Genomic DNA, 18,526 nt, shown 5'->3' with positions numbered 1-18,526 from the left:
TCATCAGTCAAAAATTGGGAGGTATTATTATTACTCCATACTTGCATGCAATGTTTCCCAAGGAGAATTTCAATTTTTATTGTCTTCCTGAACAAACAAATAAAAGAAAAAGTGAAGCCATCCCCCCAGAGGTTGAGAATGGATGAGGCAGAAAAGGATATGACTCCACAGATTCTGGATATCTTTCACTTAAATTATTAAAAAATCATATCAGCATTCTTAGCTTCATATTTTCATGAGTGAAAAATGCTTTCATATTTCATTTCACATGAGAATAAGTTGTGGCTCTAGACTCAGACAGCATGAGCTTCTGCCATGATTCCGCGCATACTGGCTGTGCGACTTGAGACTAGTTACTGTAAAACCTCTAAACTCAGTTGTTCCACATCTGCCCAATGGGACTAGGAGTTGTCTGTTTTCACCGTGTTGTACAGACAATTAAATGGGATGAGACGTGTGAATCACAGGCATAGTGCTTCTCCCAAAATACTCAGTGAATGTTACCTACTGATACTTTGCTGCCTATTAAAATCACTATTATTTTATTAATCAAGCATTATTTTTACTAGAGCAAGTGAAGGAGCATTTTAATGATTGTTTTGAGGATTCTGTGACAGGCATATTTTGGCTTTATAAATGGGGTCCTGGCAAACCCCTCTATCTGAGTTGCTGATTTAGACTTCTAGACTGAATTCTCTCTTGTAGTTCTTGAATCTTACCTTATGCTTTTAGTGTGAAGAATTTGTGTATGATTTTTAGTGTCTTAGTCTCTCATGAATCAGTCATTGTTTCCATATATCAGCATATTTTTACAGGTTGTCTATATTGTTTAGTAGTACATGTGATAGAGAAAATTTTTAGATTCTTTTTGCTTTGTTTTCATTAACTTAAGGAAACTTTCCTATCCCACTTACATACTCATTATTTTAAAGACTGCAAAATTAAATGTAAATATATGAGGTAAAAGAAACAGCTTGTGTTCATACCATTCAGAGATAAATATTATTAGCATTTAGTTTTATTTTCTTCTAGGCTTATTGCTTTATATTTTATACAAGTTAAGTATTGTAATAAATATAAAATACGTACATGCTACTTTCTTTTTAAAATCTATCTCGTGTTTACTATATGCAAAGTCCTAAGTGCTTAAATATATATTACCCATACTGAGTATGTAATCTGTTATTTTAACTATTTTTATTATAACATGGAGAAAACAGCATAAAACACATACACACAGTTTAAATAAAAATTACAAATTCAACATCCATCTAACTACTACCCAGGTGAAGAAGTAAGATATTGTCCACACACCAGAAGCTCCACTGAGTACCTCTCTTCATCAAATCCTCTTTACTTTTCTCTTCCAAAGATAACCATAATCTTGAGTCTTGCTAGTCACTTCCTTGGTTTTTCCTATATTCTTACCTCCTATGTATGTGCAATAGGGACAGTGCCAAGAATGGAGAATAATCTGAAATTTTTCCTTATTTGCGAGCCAAGAAGTTAGTGTTCCATAGTTTCATGGATGTTGGCAAAAGATATGACTTCTGTGTTGGAGACAAAGTATAGTTTACTAATCATAGCATTAGTAGTGGCCAGAGAATTATCATGTATACAAGTTTCCCAATTCCCCTTTCCCAAAGGGAAATGTGAAGAGGACCAGATGACACCCAAACATACAAAGAGGTACATTACAGGAGAGGAACTCTGAGCTTGAAGAACCTACCTTTGTTACAGTTAAGTAAGTAGCAAGTGTGCTTAGATTTAGCCCCAAAAGACATAATGTTTCATATATGGGACACCAAAGAAAACTTGCCTTTTGTTGGAAGTTGGGGGGGGGTGTGGAGATAGTATCTCTAACTTTCAAGTCTATTAATATAAAAATCGTTGAAAAGATATCCTAAACCAAAGGCAGTTGGAGCCTCTGCTCAAAAGATATGTGGAAAAATATGAGAGAACTAGAGAGAACTGTCATCCAATAGCCAGCATCATTTGTTGAAAAGTCAATCCTTTCTTTAATTACTTGCAAATGTATGTCTCTGCCATATATCAAGCATCCAACTTTCTGGATGTCTTTTGTTCTATTTTTTTTTAAATCTACCCCACAGCATTACTACATTATCTTGACTACTATGACTTTTTTTTTTTTAAATACTCAATTTCTAGGACTATTTCATTTTTTAAGAGTTGTTTGTTATATATTACAAGGTAACATTAATTTCACTTATTCTACATTTAATTTTTAAAGACTTTATTTTTTACAGCAGTTTTAGATTTAAAACTAAATTGAGAGGAAGGTGCAGAGATTTCCCTTATACTGTCTGTCTCCACACAGGCATAGCCTCCCCCATCATCAGTATCACTCACTATAGTGGTACATTTATTAGCAAGAATGAATGCACACTGGCACACCGTAATCATTGAAAGTCCCTGAGTCCATAGCTTATCCTAAGGTTCACTCTTGTGTATTCTGTGGGTTTGGATAAATGTATAATGACGTACAGTCATCATCATAATGTCATACAGAATATTTCATTGCCCTAAAAATCCTCTGTGCTCTGCCTCTTCATTGCCATCCCCTCCACCTCTGACAAACACTGATCTTTTTACTGTTTCCATAGCTTTGCCAGAATGTCATATGGTTGAATCATACAGTTTCATACAGTATGCAGCCTTTTCAGACTGGTTTCTGTTGCTTAGTAATATGCATTTAAGTTTCCTCTATGCCTTTTCATAGCCCATTTCCTTTTAATACTGTTGTCTTCTAATAAAATTTTTCTTCCTCAAAGCATTAACATATTATGCTAATTATCACATTATCACATTTTATTAAGTTTTTATGTATGTTGTGGATGATGCAGCTTTTTGCCATCCTTCTAGAGTTGCTTGGCTGCTACTGACTTGAAACTTCCATAATTTTTGGGGTGGAAATCTTGCACAATTGTAAAAATTATTCATAGGTATATTATATTTTGAGGCTATCATAAATAGTGCTTTTGATTTCATATTTTATTTGCATCTAGTTGATAGATATAAAATGCGTATTATATACATAAATATATGCGTACATATGTATTTGTTTCTAGCAAATTTGTGAATCTTTCTTATTAATTCAAAGCTTTATTCTTGGATTATTTTAGGTTATATATATCATTAAAAATTAGTTAATTCAGTTATAGTACTTTTATTTTTATTTTTTTTTCTTGCCTCACTACTTTGGCTAGAAGCTTAAGTAAAATGTTAAATAGAACCTGTAATAGACAGTATCCTTACTTTATTCTTGAATTGAGTGGAAATGCTGTCAATATTTGACAATTAATTGAGTTGTTTACTATAAAATGTTTGCAATCATTATCAGGTTATGTAAACAACTTTCTATTTGTTAGCTTGATAAGCCTTTTAAAAATCATTAATGGATTTTGGATTTTATAAAGGCCTTGCTACCTCTGTAGAAATGATTATAAATGAGTTTATGGTTTTATATTTTTAATTAGTTAATATGGTGAATTACTTGATTATCTAATGTTTAAAGAATCTTGCATTCTTTGATATATATAAAATGTGGTCATGAGATATTCTATATATTGGGGGTTTGTTTCCAATATTTTGAATAATATTTTTGTTTCTATACTCATGACTGTGATTGGGCTTCACTGTCCTTTAAACAACATCCTTTTGGATTACGTTATCAAAATTATACTGGGCTACTAATACAGATTGGAGAGTATTCTTTCTTCCAATTATCTAGGCAAACTTGCATAAAATTAGAAATATCCATTTCCTTACTTATTTATAGAACTAACCAAATAAGAAATCTAATACTAGAATTTCACTTGTGTTTTTTTTTAAATATTGCTTCAATTTTTTATTTTTATTAGGATAAGGCAGGTTTTCTGTTTCTTTTTGTGTCAATTTGGTGACTTTTTTGTTTGTAGAATAATTTAGTGGTTAAGAAAACAGTCTCTAATTCTACATTTTTTCACTTAAATCCCAGCTCTGGCATTTATTGGCAATGACATTGGTCAAGTTATTTAACTTCCTGTGACTGAGCTATTCAGTATCTAAAATATGCTCTCTTTTGCATTGCTAGTAGGAATGTACACTGGTGTAAATACATTTAAAAACTCTCTTATAGTTTTTCTAACATTCAACTAAAGTTTCTGTTTTAGAGATCGATCAGATCGATCGATCTATCTATCTATCTATCTATCTATCTATCTATCTATCTATCTATTAGATCATGTAAAACATGTAGAAAAAAGCACTTGGAGCTTTATTTATAATAGTTTAATATTGGAAGCAAGAAAAATGTCCCCACCCCTACAGTTGGTAAAAAGCAGTGTAGAATATTCATAAAATACGTTACACAGCAATGGAAAACACCACACTACTATTATACATGGAATGCATACATCTCAACCACAGTGAGGGAGAGAAGTTAGATACCAAAAAAATACAAATCATTGCTCTATTTATATTACTTCAGAACAAGCCAAACTAATTTATGATGCTAGATGTCAGAATAGTGATTACTCTTCAAAGGGAATACTAACTAAAAAGGGGAACAAAGAAACCTGAAATGATGGAAGTGTTCTAAATCCTGATCTGGGTGGTGGTTTCATAGGTTTTGACGTATGTTACATTTATTTAGCAGTTCACCTTAGAGTTGTGCATATGCTATACGTAAACTGTTCCTTAAAAAGTTAAGAATTGATAGGAGACAGGTAATTAGAGAAAGCCTGGATAGATGATTTTTGAAAATCAAGTGCTTTAATCAATGAGATTTCAGAATCCCTAATTAATATCTATTCTGTGCTGTCTAATATGTAGCTATTAGCTATGTGTAGCAATTTAAATTTAGTTAAAATTACATGAAAGTAAAAATTCAGTTCCTCAGTTGTTCTAGTCATATTTTAAGTGTTTAATAATCGCATGTGGCTAGTGGGCAGCAACTTTGGCAACATAAATTTTTAAAGTATTTCTATCATTGCAGGACATCATACATTTGCCTGTAGCCTTTACAATCCTTGACATACTGGTGAGGACACAATAAATATATGACTATCTATGTATTTATGTGCATAAATGACATATGTGTTGAATAAAGTAATAAATAATAATTTATGAGTTCTCTGTATTCACAAAAATACAATTCAGTTCATATTTTTATAACTACATCATTTTATTCTGTGCTCTAGAAGAATATTTCCAATTTGTTCTCCATGTCACTGATTCAATTTTAGCCTTTATCAGCTTTCACCTATAAAGTCTTAAATGTAATTTCAGATTTTACTACTTTCTTTTTTATTTCCCTGCAATCCTTCAGGGTAATTCTCTTTCATTTCCCTTTTCATATAATTCTGGTTTGTTTTGTTTTGTTTACTTTCATCTCATCATTTTCTTTCCTTAGGGAATTTGGATTTTACTTCACACAAGTATTGATTTCTTTCATTTTACAGAGAAAAGCCTACAGTATTAAATTTTTTTCTTCTGGATCCAGCAGCAGTTTTGTTGTTGTTTGTTTGTTTGTTTGAATGCATGTTCTTTCATGAAGCTTTCAAGATAGTTCAGCACTGCTGATATCAAGTATCCTTAGATTTCTGTATCAAGCATTGATTTGTGAGGACAACTACCAATCCAATTCTGATTTCTCCCTGACATTCACCTGATGCTACTTTGATGTACCATGGCATCTCAGTGCTTCGTTTTCTGAGCTCACAACATACAAAAAAATTACATTTCCTGTAAAGCACTTCCATAATATTCTTTCTGTGAATATCACTTCAAACATCAAAGCTCTAACTTGGGAGACTATAATCAGGACATATTGCTAGTTCAGTGTTCTCCCATTCTCCCTCCTACCCTTCTGCCTGCACCTGGAAATTTCTGTCTTAGAATGGATATAGAAAGTGTGATTGGTTGGGAGAGGCAGGGCTTCTAATGGGGAGAGAGAGTATTCTTCAGACTCCCACAAAAAGTGACACCATCATACTCTAATTGGACTTCATAAAATTAGGCAAGCATATTTTAGATATAGAGTAACAATATAGTATCAGTCCTGGTAACAACAGGAAGTGTAAGAAAGACATGTCTGTCTATTGAAACCATATTATTAAACACAGCATTAAAATAATATTAGAAAGGAAAACACAGACATCTCTGGGTGTATAAAAACTAGCACTTGATAAATAGAAATTTACAAATCAGAGAATGAAGCAAAAACCAAAAGATTAATTCCTGTATTAACTCATATACCAAAAAAAAAAAAGTTCATGAATTCAAATATTAAGTTCCCAAATCAAAACTATGTAAATATAAGCTATAATATAAATTACTATTCATGTATCATTGCATGCACCAAAAACAGACAAATAAAGGTATTATTTTTATATTCAGTGTTCATGGAATGGAAAGTGCATTATTAGTAAGATCAAAATTCTTTCAAAATTAACCTGCATACATGAAACTGCAAGCAAATCTCAGCAAATTTATTTTCAAGTTTATATAGAAAATAAAGACACGGAGAAGTCAACACAATACGGATAAACAGAACAAGGGTGGAGGATTCACTCTATCCAATTTCATGACTTACTATAAAGCTACAGTTTATAAGACAGGGTGGAATTGGTGGGAAAAAAGGATACGTAGATCAATGAAACAGAATAGAGATCCCAGAAAATAAACCCACACAAATTCAGTCAACTGATCTCATCTTTGACAAATGGGTAAAGACAATTCAGTGAGGAAAGAAAATCTTTTCACTAAATGTTGCTGGAACAATCATACATCATATGGAAAGAAAGGAAGAAAGAAAAAGAGGGGAGGAGGAAGGAAGGAAGGAAGACACAAACCTTAAATCTATCACAAAAATGAACTCAAAATGGATCACAGGCCCATATATAAAATGGAAAACTATAAAAATTCTAGACAAGAACATAGAAAACCCAGGTGGTCATGGGTTTGACAAGTTTTGCAGATACAACACCAAAAGATGATCCATGAAAGAAAAAAAAATGTTAGACTTTATTAAATGTTTCTGTTCTGAAAAATACACTGTAAAGAGAATGGAAATGCAAGCCACAAAATGGGAGAAAATATTTGCAAACACATACATGATAAAGGTGTTGAATCCATATAAAACAGAAATCACTTAACTCTCAACAATAATAAAACAAATGACCCAAATCAAAATGGGCAAAACAGTTTGAACAGATACCCCACCAAAGAACTGAAACATATAACATGGAAAGACTTGAAAATATGCCCAACACTCTTTGTAATTAGGAAACTGAAAATTTAAACAACGAGTTAGCACTTCACGTCTATCTGATGACTAAAATCCAATCCAAAGACCTTAACAATACTACTCACTGGCAAGGTGCAGAACCAGAATAACTGTAACTTATTGTTGGTGGAGATGCAAAACCTTACGCCAACTTCATAAGACAGTTTGGCAGTTTCTAACAAAGCTAAGCATAGTCTTACAATACAAACCAGCAGTCATGCTCCTAAGTATTTACCCAAATGCAATGAAACTTTATGTCCACATCAAAGCCTGAACACAAGTGTTTATAACAGTTTTATTCAAAATCACTTACAAGCAACTAAGATGTCCTTCAATAGGTGAATGGATAAACAAACTGTAGTGCCTCCATATAATGATATATTATTCAGTGAAAAAAAGAAATGAGCTATTAAGCTATAAAATATGTATGAGCCTTTAAAGCACATTACTACATGATAGAAGGACTCTGAATAGGCTACATACTATATGATTTCAATTAGATAATATTCTGGAAATAGGAAACCTATAGAGACAGTAAACAGATCAGTGGCTGCCAGGGGTTTGGAAGTGGGATAAACAGTGGGAACACAAGGGAATTTTTAGGGCAGTAAAACCATTTCGTATAACAGTGTAACAGTGGATATATACTATTATGCATTCATCAAAAAAGTGAAAGTTAATGAATGTAAATTAAAAAAAATCATTTAAGACATCCAAGGATCCCATGATGGACGGCAGATGGTGACCAAAAATATTCCATTTCAAATGTATGAAACAATCTCATTGAAGGGGGTGGAAGGAAAAGGTGCTGACCTATGTAACTTTGGAAAAGAATGGAATTATTAAGACAAAAGTCAAGAGAACTGCACATAAGCTCTGCATTCTAATTAATAAAGCAGTTTCCCATGGCAGAATGGGCTAAAAGTTCTGATACATGTATATATGTATATATAATACATATGTACAGAGATTGAACAATTAAGTAACTGAATGAAAGACAGCAGGTTTCTCATACCATTTTTTAGTTACAAAGACAAAACAAAAAAAATTAAAAAAAATTTCCATGGAGAAGTCCTGCCTCTTACATTGATGCAGGAAATATACAAGGTGAACCTGGAGGTCTAGAACATTTAATAGTGCCAAAATAGAGGAAAAATTTCAGAAAACACAAAAACAAAGCACCTAGGTTGATAGGGGTATATCAAAAGATCCACTGAAAGGGCTCCCCATGGTCAAAGCTCAAATAATTTCAGCAATAAATAAAGTAATAATCCAAAATAAATAGCCACGTGTCCATTATATACATATATATGATTAAATAAATACATTATGAGAGATGATTCAAATCTTTCATGCAGAAGAATTAGAAATATTTTATAAAGATATTCTGCCCTCAAGGAAAGGAGCACAACTGCTCATTCTTTGCATGTGAGCTACACAAAGTGAAAAAAAGAAAAAGGGAATCATTGTAGTGGCGAAATCTGACAAACATCATTTTTGCCAGGTAATCAAGGTCAACATCAACAGCGATAAATCATTTTGATAACATGTACCCTTGACATGGTGTGATGAAAATGGCACATTGTCCCTGAAGTCTTTTTATTAAAAACCTATAACTCTAACCGTAAAAACAGACATCAGACAAATTCCAACAGAAGAGTATTCTACAAAATATCTAATGAATACTCTTTAAAACTGGCCAGGTCATCAAAAACAAAGAAAATCTGAGCATTTGTTATAGCTAAGAGGAAACTTACGAGTTGTGACAACTAAAGGTCATAAGGTACCTCAGGTGGGATCCTGGAACAGACAATGGACATTAACTAAAAACTAAGAAAATTTGAATAAAGTATGAATTTTAATGATAACACATCAACAGTGGCTCATTAATTGTAACAAATGTATCCAACTAATGTGAAGTGTTAATATAAGAGAAACTATGTCTCTTCAATTTTTCTGTGAATCTAAAATAGTTATAACAATAGTTTATTCAAAAACAAGATTTATAGTTTTAATGGCTCCAAGAATTCATTAAGAAAGTAAAACAGAAAATTTAGAAATACCTTTGTATATGTGTATCTATCTGCATCCTCATATGAATGCACACATATGCGTTTTCCAAAACATGAATCACCAGTGAGCTTATGAATAAACTTCAGCAGAATGAGTAATCAAAGGAATATTAATTCAAAAGTTAAGACTATTCATTGATTATCAAACCATAAAAATTTAGATAACCCATAATTCTCTGCTAATTGGAAAATAAAAACAAAAACAATTTTTGAGAATATATACAAAACTTATCATTTAGGCTTGTGTCACTGGACCTCCAGAATCTAATTCTAGTAATTCATTTTAAGAATCCCTTTTAATTTATTTCTGCCTAAAGATTTAGCACTATTTTCTTATTGGCTGTTTTAAAATGGCAAATAATAAAACAAGATAAATGTTCTAATAAAAGGAGATACGTTAAGTAGTTATTGCTACACAAATGCATACAGCTACAGGGTGAACTATTATTCTAGAATTAAACATAATGTTTAAAAGTATATTAGTGACTTTATAAGGTGGCTAAATTAGAATACTTTCATATACCAAAACAGATTTACAAAATGATCTCTGTTTTATAAATTCAAATAAACGTATGCAGCTGCCAGCCTTCAGGATGGCTCTGAGTGATCTTGCCTTCCGATATTCAAGGAGTGCCCTCCCACACTGAATCATAGATGGACCCTACAACCACTTCTATATGACAGAATTACGGTGCTAGTCCATAAAGGCATGCCATCTTGGTCTCCTGGATTGCTTCCTCGGGGAGAATCTCAGGCAGAAGCACATGATATGGGCAGACAGATGATGGTGCTCATGGTAAATGACGGATGGAAATATTTATAAGTTCCCTTTACTTCTATGAAAGATAGAACAGTATATCTAAAGGTTCCTTTTACTTCTGAACGAGGTAATGATGTGCACATGTGTGTTCTGAGAGAACTTTGTTCCACATAGGAAAGGGAGTCACCATTGCAGTAAACTCTCATAAAAGGGACTACTGGACTCCATAGGTCAGCCTAGGTCAAAACTGGGAGAGCTACTAAAGGCACACTGAACAGGCACTGGAGTGGGAACTTGGTCCAACCAGAGTCATTCCCATGGACAGTGATTGTTTATGTTTAGTTCTTTCGTGTATATCCGAGGCTCCTCTGGAAGAGAAACTTAGCCTGTTTTACAGGTGGGAAAATCTGTGCCAAGCAACTAACAAATACAACTGTTTACATGTTATTATATGTGTGTATGTGTGTATGTGCACGTGTGTATGTGTGTATGTGCACGTGTGTGTGTGTTTGTGTTTGACCATTGTGAAAATAGGTCTTCATCTTGTTTCTAGAAACTTGTAGATTGCTTAGGCATATTACATGTTAAATATTGAAGTGCACACATTCTTTAATTCTTTCAACAAATATTTCTTGAGCGTCTCCTACACATAAGGTCTTACAATAAACTCTAGGGGTATAATAGTAAGACAGAGGCCTAATGGAGCATGGCCTGGTAAGGACTGAATTGTGCCCCCTGCCCCATTCATATGTTGAAGCCCTGACCCCTAGTATGATTGTGTTTGGAGTGGAGACAGGGCTTTTAAAGAAGTGATTGAGGTAAAGTGAGGTCATAACTGTGGGATTCTAATCCAATATGACTGGTGTCATTACAAGAAGAGGAAGAGATAGCAAGGATGCTTGCATACAGAGGAAAAGGCCACAAGAGGACACAGTCAAAAAAGCAGCCATCCATCTGCAAGCCAAGGGGACAGCAAGCCAAAGACAGAGGGCTCAGGAGAAATCAGCCTTCCTAGCCCCTTGATCTTGGATTTCCAACCTCTGTAACAGAAAATACACTTCTGTTGTTTATGCCACCAGACTGTGGTAATGCTATGAAAGTCCTAGCCAACTAAACCATGGTCATGATGGAGAGGCTGGTAAAGAGCAGGGAACCCAGGTCCTGTAGCCTGCATACTGTGTTAAGGATTTGGTTATTGCTCCAAGTAAAATGTGAAGCCATAGAAATAGTGTAAGAAGAGAGGTAACGTGATAGTTTTTGAGTTCATGAAAAATTACTATGAAAGATTAGATTGTAGGTGAGCAAAAAGTACTGTAAGAGACCAGTTAGATGATTTAGGCAAATGAGATCATCACATTATAGTGAGCAGAGATGAAGATTTTTTCAATTAATTATTGCTGATAAATGGCAAACAGTAGATGAAACTTTAAGTATCTGTTCTATTTGAAAAATTAGGGTTTAAGATAGGCTCAGTCAAAATAACTTTGAGAAATATTTAGATTTAGAATATTAATTTTGAGATATGATAAAGGCCTTAATGATGGAAAATCCAATAATGACAAATTTATTATACTTAACTAAAATAAAGGAAAAGAATAATAGGTTTCAGAACAATGTTAAAACCAAAAAATTTGTTGATTAAATTGCTTTATATCTTAATGCTTTACAATACAGCTATGATTAACAAATATTTTCAAATAAATATAAGTTACTTTTGATTTTAATATGTTGTTTGCTTTCCGGAGTAAAATATATGTAATATACAATTATATCAAATAATAATATAGAAAATGAGTTTATAAAAACAAAAACTTACCATATTTGGAACATAAATCCTCAGTGAATGTTTGTAGTGGGTGTTATACTATGTTTTTTCATGCATTATATCTGTTTTGCCTTAAATCTTCTTGACTTGGCAACTGTATTTAACACCTTTAATCTCTTCTTAAATTTGATAGTGGTAATGGTGTCTCAGGTCACAAGACAATTTGGAGAAATCACTAATCATCTAGAACAAAACAGTTTTTGAAATAAATACATTTGTGTGGTGGAATCATGACAAATACAAATAGCAAATTACTTGAGAAATAATTATCATAGATATTAATCCATCACTGCTTCCATGCTGCTGCCTCCACTCTGCAATAAATATTGCGTGGAACATTAGAAAATCAGTCATAATGAAATAAAGTTGGTTTCAGTCTTCAAAAGCCATGTGATCCTTCACTGAAAAGTAACACACTCATTATATATGAATAATCCAGACAAATGAGTCATTTGAGAATGCCAAAATTGGATTCTGAGTGGTGATATGAGCAACAGAAAAAACATTCGGAAAAAATTAGCTACTCATACTGTTAAGAAATGTTGCTATTGTCTGGCTACAATCCTTCTCTCCTTTCTTAGGGGAGTCAAGACTAAACACCATTAAGAGTTCCTGATAGCACCTGAATTTGCTTTTTGGGTAATGGAAAATTAGATTACCCATAAATGACAACAGATAAATCTTACCTAATAAATCCAATTAAAACTGACAGATAAGTGTAAGTGTAGCCCCTAGATTATAACTATGGAGACAGAGCATAATTGTATTTGTCCTAAGACCTGATCATTTACCTGCCTCATGTAGAAATTGTGGGAGGTGGGTAAATACCCTTTACACTGCAGACTTGTCTCAGTCATAAAAATATGACTAGAAGAGGAGAGAGAATTAATGTCCAAAAAATGAAAAGGTACATGCTATTATGTACAAAATAAGCTGCAAGGATATATTGTACAATACAGAGAGTAGAATATAGCCAATATTTTATAATAACTATAAATGGTATATAACCTTAAACAATTTAATAAAATTAAAAAGGAAGACAATTCAACAAGAAGACTCTGACTCCACTAGGAAGGGCAACATTAGGATATTGGGTATCCCAGGAGAAGAGAGGGAGAAAGGAGCAGAGAGTTTATTTAGATAAATAATAGCTGAGAACTTCCCAAACCTGGGGAAGGAACTGGATACGTAAGTTCATGAAGTTAGAACTCCTAATTTATCTCAATGTAGAAATATCTGCTTCAAGATACATTATATTAAATTTGTCAAACATCAATGTCATAGAAAGACTTTCAAAGGCAACCAGAAGAAAAAAAAAAAAAAAAAAGAATGGTAACCTACAAAGGCTATTAGCAGATTTCTCCGAGGAAAATCTACAGACAAGTAGAGAGTGAACTGAGATATTCAATATATCGAAAGACAACAATTGTCAGACAAAAATACTCTATCCGGCAAAGATGTCATTCAGAATCTGAATTCAGGAGCAATAAACACTTTCCCAGACAAACAAAATCTAGGAGAGTTCACCAATACTCAACCAAGTGCCTTATAAGAAATGTTGAAAGGAGCTTTTACCTGAAACAAAAGGCAGAAGTACACAAAACTTTGAATAAGGTGATGAACAGACAACAGAATCAGAACTTTACAACACTATATCAGAATAGGTTGTTACACATCTATTTATAGCATAAAGTTTAAAGGGAAAATGCAGTAAAAATAACTATAGGTATTTCAATGTGTGAGTAATGAACTCACAACATAAAAAAGGAATAGGTTGAGACAATAAAAATGTAAAAGAGAAAGAGGAAAAAGACAGAACCTGTATAGGCAAATGAAAATAAGTTGCTATCAGCAAAAAAGGGCTATTTTATCTATAAGATGTCTTATGGAGAAAGACAGATACTGTATGGTTTCACTCATATGTGCAATATAAACAAAAATTTAAAAAAAATAAACAAACCGAACCAAATAAAAGCAAATATATAGATACAGAGAACAGAGTAGTGGTTACCAGAGGGAAGGGTGGTGGTGAGGGGGACAGCAAAATGCATAAACGGGGTTAACTCTATGATGGACAGAAACTAAATGAGCGTACAGTAGTGTACACAGAAGTCAAATATACTATTGTATACATAAAACATACATGGTTTTAAACCAATTTTAAATAAAACAAGGAAAAAAAACAGAAAGGTAGATTTTGGGAGAAAATATTTGCAAACCATGTATCTGAAACAGGACTCATATATTCACTATATTAAAAAATTTTCAAACTTAACAGTAAGAAAAACAAAATTTAATTAGAAAATGGGCAAAAGACATGAAGAGACATTTCACTGAAAATAATACAAGGGTGATAAACACTTGGAAAGATATACAACATTCTTAGTTATTAGGAAAATGCAATTCAAAACCACAATGAATGAAATGTGAAATGAAAATCACAATGAAATGAAATACGAAATGAAAGTCACAATGAATCAAATACCACTATAAACCCAGCAGAAGAGCAAAAATAAAAACTAGTGACAATACACAATGCTGTGAGGGCGTGGAGAAACTGGATCTCTCATACACTACTGTTGGAATGTAAAATGGTACAGCCACTCTGCAATGTAATTTGGAAGTTTCTTTTTAAAAAAATTTAAAGTCATTTACCACATGACCTCACAATCACATTTCTGTTATTTATTCCAGAGAAATGAAAATAAGTCCGCATAAAAGCTTGGACATGATTATGAATAGCAGCTTTATTTGTAATAGCCCCTAATTGGCAACAAATGAAATGTCCTAAAATACGTGAAGTGTTAAACAAATTTTGGTACATACATTCCATGACTACTCAGCACTCAAAGGAAGAAACTAGTGATACAAGAACTAATTTGGATCTATCTCAAGGACATTAAACTGTGTAAATAAAAGTCATCTTCAAAAGGACACATCCTATAGGATTCCATTTATATAACATTCTAAAAATGACAAAATAATAGCAATGGAGAACAAATTAGCGCTAGTTCAAATTCAAGAGGTGACTGAGAGATGGGTGTTGATAAGATAATGGGGTCAATTGAAAGATAAAGCTGATCTCAGTAAACTTGCTGGGCTAGAGAGTGCTATATTTGGGAACACGGTCTTTGGTAACAATGCTTGAGTATTACACTCCATTCATAGGACTTGAACGTCCCTAACAGAAGTGAGTCTGTTAGTTCAAAGTAGCGATGTTTCAGCATTCTGGTTTGTCCCAATGCAAAGCTGATTGCATGCTATTATAATTCTGATAAAGTTTCAAATAGCAAAGTTTTTAAAGGTCTGTGATTAAAACAAACACAGATAACATTATCAGCAACAACAGCAAAAGGCTCTCCTCTATCCTTCATCTAATATGATATAAGAAAAAGAATAGTTTTTCTTAATGTTATATATTTGATTCTAAGCACCAAGATAATTTATAGTTTAAGACTCACTTGAAATTTTGTCACTTTCAAAAGATTGGGGTGAGAAAAAGCAAGAGTACTGGGTAGCCAAGGGATGGTATCTTAAACTGTCTTTAAACTGAGATGAGGAGGGATTACCCATCAACACAGCAGTTAACTGGAAGCAGACTAGTGTGATGATAGATTTTATGTGTCAATATGACTAGGTTATAGTATGCAGATATCTGGTAAAATACTACTCTGGATGTCACTGTGAAGGTGTTCTTTTGATGAGATTAACATTTAAATTAGTAGACTGTGAGTAAAGCAGATTACTTTCCATAATGTGTGTGGAGAGGCCTCATTCAATCATTTGAATGCTTTAAAACAAAACACGCTGCGGTCCCTTGAAGAAGAGGGAATTTCTTCTCTAGAGTGTGTTCAGATACAAGCTGCAGCATCAAATCTTTCCTGGGTCTCTAGCCTGCCTGCCTACACCACAGATTTTGAACTTACCAGTTTCACAATCACATAAGCCAGTTCCTTAAAATAAATGTCTCTGTCTGTCTCTGTCTCTTTCTGGTTCCCCAAACCCTGCAGGCCAGATTTATACAAGTTGGGGGAAGTTTTCAGCACTGATGTCCAAGAATGCTCATACCATCACTGTCCTATAATAGATGAGTAATGTAAAACAAAAATGTCCATCAACAATATAATAGTAAATATATAATTGTATATTTACTTTATGGAATGCTATATAGACTAAAAAAAATGAAGGGACAACAGTTGCAATACAGCACAGGGGAATCTTAAATATGATATTCAGCAAAATAATTCAGACACAAAAAAGTACATATTGGATAACTACATATTATATAATCCATATGGCTTTGTATGAGTACATAAAAGGGAGTCATTGTTTCAGATGGATACAAAATTACGCGGTAAAATGTGAAAAAAAAAAAAAAGAGGATATGATGATCCTGAAATAACTTTATTGTTGCTTTTGTTGTTTTTATGTTTTATATGCAAAACGAAATGGTAACATATAAAGAAAATGAAGAGAGGATGACCTCATAGTGGTTATCTTTATGGAAGAAAATTGGGACTGTCATTAAGAAAGGGCTACCAAGAGGCTTCAGAGGTGGTGGCAATTTTCTGTTTCTTAATCTGGGTGGAACCAAATAGATGTTAACTTTACTACTTCACTAAGCTATACTTTCATATTTTATGTAGTTTCTGAAAGTCTGTTGTGAAAAGTGTGTTGTCTGTCTGAACGAAAATAAAAAATATCATGGATGTGGGTGACTTTTATAAATTTGGAAAGGTATTTCATATAGTCCTTTAAAGTTATTCCACTTTAAGCCTATCTTGTTTTTTCTAATATTAGGGGAAAAAAAACAATGATTTATTTCACTATGAATATCATTATTTAATACAAGAGCAATAAAAATCCTAATAATTGTCAGAAGTGGCCATGGAATGAAACAGCAATAGCTACTTTTCTTCTGCATAGGACCAGGTCTTCATGCTATGTTTTCTTATCTTTGTTATAAAAAGTGTATTAGTGGTAAAATTCATTTAAATAAAAAATTCCAAGAAAAGTGGAATTCCTATGTTACACAATGAAGTACCTCCCTGCCATATACATGGGTGTGTGTATGTGTATGTGTATATATACATATACAAATATATAAAATTGATCAATTGTAGGAAAATATGATAAAGGGATAAAAGTCTTCATTGAAGTGTTTGAAAAAAACACAAGGTAAGTATGCCATTGACAACAATTAACTCAAAAAAAGATAGACTTAAATGTACAACTATAAAACTTCTAAAAGATAACACAGGAGAAAACCCAGATGAGCTTGGGTCTGGTGATGCCTTTTTAGAGACAACACAAAAGATACAATCCATGAAAAAAATAATTGATAAGCTGGACTTCTTTAAAATTAAAAACTTCTGCTTTGTGAAAGACAATGTCAAGACAATGAGAAGACAAGTCACAGACTGGGAGAAAATATTTGCAAAAGACACATCTGATAAAGGACTGTTATCCAAAACATACAAAGGACTTCAAAAACTCAACAATAAAAAAAAAAAAAACCTGATTAAAAATGAGCCAAAGACCTTAACAGATCCTCATCAAAGAAGATATACAGATGGCAAATAAACCTATGAAAAGATACAGCACATCATATATCACCACAGAAGTGTAAATTAAAGTAATAATGAGATACCACTACAGACCTACAAGAGTGGTCAAAATCTGGAACACTGACACACCAAATGCTTTCAAAGACGTATAGCAACAAGAAGTTTCATACCCTGCTGGTGGGAATGTATGCACAATGGTACAGCCTTACTGGAAGAAAGCTGGTGTTTTTTCGTAAAACTAAACATACCTTAACTATATGATATAGCATTCTCCTTGGTATTTATCCAGAGGAGTTGAAAATGTATAGCCACACAAAAATCTGCATATAGATGTTTACAGCAGCCTTATTCATAATGCCAAAACTTGGAGACAACCAAGCTGTCCCTTAGTAGAAGAATGGATGAATGGACTGTGGTATATCCAGACAGTGGAATATTATTAAGCACTGAAAATAAATGAGCTATCAAGCCATGACAAGACATGGAGGAATCTTAAATGGATAGTACCAGGTAAAAGAAGCCAATCTGAAAAGGGTACATACTGTATATTTCCAACTATATCACATTTTGGAAAAGCTGAAACTATGGAGACAACAAAAACATTAGAGGTTGCCAGGAGAGAAATGAAAAAGCAGAGCACAAATTTTTATAGTAGTGACAGTACTCCATATGATATTATAATGATGGCTCCATATCATTAAACTTCTGTCTAAACTCATAAAATGTACAACACCAAGAGTGATCCCTAAGGTAAATTATGGATTTTGGATAACTATGATGTGCCAATGTAGGTTCATCTTTGCTAAATAACTGTCATTCTGAAGAGTGAGGCTGATAAAATGGCAAGCTATGCATGTTTTGGGACAGGGGTGTATTAGGGAAATCTTTATACTTTCCTCTCAATTCTTTTGTAATCCTAAAACTGCTCTAAAAAAATAAACTTTTTAAGAATACAATTGACCACTGAACAATGCTAGAGATTAAGGGCACTGATCCTCATGTAGTAGAAATTCT

At 33.1% G+C, this 18,526-nt stretch overlaps 1 long non-coding RNA gene across 1 annotated transcript in view; it reads right to left on the bottom strand.

Moving 5' to 3' along the window:
• Nucleotides 1–18,526, bottom strand: part of LOC116668075 — a 139,705-nt gene that overhangs the window by 115,888 nt on the left and 5,291 nt on the right. Inside the window, exon 2 of the long non-coding RNA XR_004325155.1 lies at nucleotides 11,937–12,128. This is a non-coding gene — a long non-coding RNA (uncharacterized LOC116668075). The remainder of the gene's footprint in view (nucleotides 1–11,936; nucleotides 12,129–18,526) is intronic.

Source organism: Camelus ferus, chromosome 13, assembly GCF_009834535.1.
Source record: "Camelus ferus isolate YT-003-E chromosome 13, BCGSAC_Cfer_1.0, whole genome shotgun sequence".
Taxonomy (NCBI): Eukaryota; Metazoa; Chordata; class Mammalia; order Artiodactyla; family Camelidae; genus Camelus; species Camelus ferus.
Note: the sequence above shows the minus strand (reverse complement) of the source record. Positions and strands in the feature narration are given on the sequence as shown.